The sequence below is a fragment of the Engraulis encrasicolus genome, chromosome 8 (genome assembly GCF_034702125.1).
Source record: "Engraulis encrasicolus isolate BLACKSEA-1 chromosome 8, IST_EnEncr_1.0, whole genome shotgun sequence".
NCBI lineage: Eukaryota > Metazoa > Chordata > Actinopteri > Clupeiformes > Engraulidae > Engraulis > Engraulis encrasicolus.
In genome coordinates, this window is record NC_085864.1 from 6,994,371 (window position 1) to 6,997,958 (window position 3,588).

The window sequence follows — 3,588 nt, forward strand, 5'->3', positions numbered from 1 at the left end:
TCCGTGAGAAAATACAAGTGACTGATACAAGTGTGACTTTGGCTTGATATTGTAGTATACCCACTTGCTTTGAAAGGAACAAACTTGCCTGTATACTTCACCTCAACTGCTCCTGGCTGTGTAGTATGGGGTTTGAATGTAAAACACCGTCTGGATTTTATTTGGAGGAGTGGAATCATCTGTGGTTGATATAAACTCATATCTCATATCATGCCTTATTTACAGTTCAGTTAATTAATTTCATGAGGTTCATGGTTCGTAAGGATATGGGGGTTATGTTGGCAATAAATCTCCAGTTTCAACGATAGAGCAAGCACATTCGGGTCACATCCTGATGATGCGCGCAGTTATTTGGACAAACAATTAAGGGGTTACTATGTCCTTTATTATCCTCACACACTGCCACTTTTCACTGCATCAACTTCTGGGAGAAACAGTACCATGGAGAAACAACGGGGGGAAGTCATATAAACAGTGCTGAACATGTGAATTTAAATTATAACAGGCTGCCTTGGCCTTGCGCCAAAGTCCCCTTTCTTGTGATTTTTCCAGCGGTTCCCTCCTCGACGAGATGCCCCGGCCCCCTGTCCGTGGCCCCCGCCGACCTGCTTCCATTCCCCCGTTAAGCTTCCACAAACAACTCAATCAAGTGCCTCACTGCACTGTGTGTAGGCCGACAGACCACAGAGCGCACGCACGCCCTTCCAACTTGGGCATGGCAAAAAGTGATTAAGCTTGTGGAAGACATAAAAATGATTTGTTGCGTGCAGTACGAGGGAGCACACACGGCTCCTTCCGTATGCCTAATCAGCGTGTCATTTAATAGCCTTTAGTCCTGACCTAGGAATAACAACGTGTGTAGTTGGATCTTTTGTAACTGAGTAAGGACTTCCGAGCCGCGACAGGCAACAGTTTCTCCGTCCGGACTTCGCTGCCTCATGCCCGGGGAGACCGCTGGCTCTCTCCTCCCACTACATAGGGTAGAATGCCCTAATGTGGGACAATTTTTGTCACTTCAACTTTGGTGGTTTATTAAAATTTAATGACAACATTTCAATACAAACAAATTACATCCTTTTCATCCTCTAGTTATGCTCTAATCAAATAAAACCTTTAAAAACATGTTAAGTGTTTCTAATTTGAATAATTTGGGTATTAATGTAAGTTGGTCAAAAATCATGGTTATCCCTAAAGTGGGACAATCGGTTTCCTAATGTGGGACAGTGTATATTAAAAGGTCTCTAAAACATGTTTGTGTAAAATATTAATTCAAAATGTGACCTGCCACTCTTTAAGACATATCAGCTACACATTTAGAGCATGTTTTATGAATTAATTTTACTTTCTTTTATTGGTTAATATGACTGAGAATGTTTGAACCCATTGCACACAATTGGTCACTTCAACATGGCAGCTCTATTTGAGGAAAGAACTTCCGGTTTTTAGACCCAAATGTTGTGTTGATAGCTGTGCTCCAGTAGATTAGGCCAGAAAGACTGAAATACACCTTTGATATGGATTTAAATATCCATTTTCTTATGTGGACATGGTGTTTGACTTCATAGTAATTGTTTGACTTATTAAATTACTACTTTTACAACTGTCCCACATTAGGAAAATCTTGTGTCCCACTTTAGGGCGCACCTATCCTAAAGTGGGACACTAATAATATGGTTTAAAAATAAAATATTACATTATTTTATATACACCACACATTATTTTCTGATGAACATATACCTACCCAACATATTTATCAAAAAATTGACAATGTTGTTTTGATTGGAATTGATTTATACCCTAAAGACAAATTTGGCCAAATGCTATGTAATTTGCCATTTGCCTGACTTCACCCAGGGTCCTTCTTCTTAATTGTAACCCCTCCCTGGAGTATTACTATACATTTACTAAATCATGATATTATGATAACAGGATGATAGGGCTTTTATTTGGTTATAGTTTTGTAAACATTTACCAACTTGGGGCAAAGCTACACCCCTTAAACCTTAAGGTGTCCCACATTAGGCATCGTCCCACTTTAGGGCATTCTACCCTACTACTGACCAACTGGGGCCATTCAAATACAGACGTTCAAACCTCCGAACGCTGGCGACCACACATTTTAGTACACAAAAGAGACCATTTAACTTCACAGGACCGTATTACAATTTAGTAACTTTAAAAAGATATTGTAGCCTACACAATTTCTGTCCAAGCACGTTTAACCAAAACGTTGAAAAAGCCATCACGGCACACATCTTTAACAAAGCGCGTGAACCCCAGCTTCACTATCCAGGTCTTTCCACAAGTAGGCTATACTTCAAAATATGTCTGAATTGTGTCTAGATTGTAACGGTTTAACGTGCTGCACCGTTAGTTCAGCTAAAATTCCACGGAGGTAGGCTACTGGTTTGCCGCTATGGCTTACCTGCTCGCGCGCACAGCATTGGACATCAGTTTCACACTTCAGAGAGTGGTGGCTTTATCAATCAAATAACTTCGTACAATAAGCTCAGACACGTAATTTTGTGCTGGCACAATCTCTTTTTGGCTTCTTACCATGAGGGGTATCATTTTTAAAAATCAGATGGAAAATATGGCAACAAAAGCAAAACATAACAAACAAAAAAATCACTGCTACAACTTTATGACACATGGCGTCAAACAAGCGTATCATGCATAGTTGTGCGTGATCACTCAGTAGGAAAATGATCCGCATCTGTAATATATCAGGGCGCACACTGTCAGGCGAATGTAACGGACACTTACATTCATCTGTTCCTGCTTTTGCCAAGGTATGCGTCCGTTGAAAATCCCAAACTGCACAATATCCCAGACGATTCCGTGGCTTGTCTGCAAACAGAATTCGTAGACCAAAAACTCCCGTTAAATTATATCCATTTCAGAGTGACTGGATTTCAGTATCCGTTAGATATTCCCTGGAAGTTGTGCTTTTCAATCCTTTCACTTTTACTCCTTTGTAGGTGTGAGGAGTTCAGTTTAATGTGAAGCAAATCGGTCTCTCTCCTTCCTCCCTCGGGTTATCGTTCTTCAACTCCCCAGTCTCTCAGTGTTGCGAGCTGCAAACAGCCACTTCGTCGGCATCTGCGAGAGCATCCACTGTACCAGTTTCGTACCGAGGCGCACTCGTTGCACCTTCGCGAGTGCAATCTGACACCCAACTCTCGGACCGTCCCCCTGTCTCATTTAGATAATTTATTCACCACGTGTATGAGTTGAGCACCGAGCAACGGAGAACGGAAGGGGGTGCTCAAGCAGAGCCACGTCGAGCCCTTTTCACTCTTGCCACGAGGCTCTGGTGCCACCAAGCTAAATTCGGAGGAAGCGGAGTTTATTTGGATTCGTGCGTAAATCTGGTGTGAATCGCTCTCTACCACCCAAATTGCTGTCAGTAACTTTCCCCTCCTAAAATGATAATGACATGACCTAAAATGTGACATGTCAGTGCAACATGACTTCAAAGAAATACTCAGAGGGGAGAATTAAATGAGAGCTGTGAAAATGCAGCACATTGCTCCAAGACATTGTTAGGGAGCAAGAGAAAGAAGGATAGAGAATCCCGTAGTTTTT

The 3,588-nt window shown here is 41.7% G+C and overlaps 1 protein-coding gene across 1 annotated transcript in view; it reads right to left on the bottom strand.

Annotated features, from left to right (window-relative positions):
* Positions 1-3,125, bottom strand: part of dchs1a (dachsous cadherin-related 1a) — a 262,128-nt gene extending 259,003 nt beyond the window's left edge. Inside the window, exon 1 of the mRNA XM_063204897.1 lies at positions 2,767-3,125. The gene's annotated coding sequence lies outside the window, so the exon portion shown is untranslated. The remainder of the gene's footprint in view (positions 1-2,766) is intronic.
* Between the last annotated feature and the right edge of the window lie 463 nt (positions 3,126-3,588).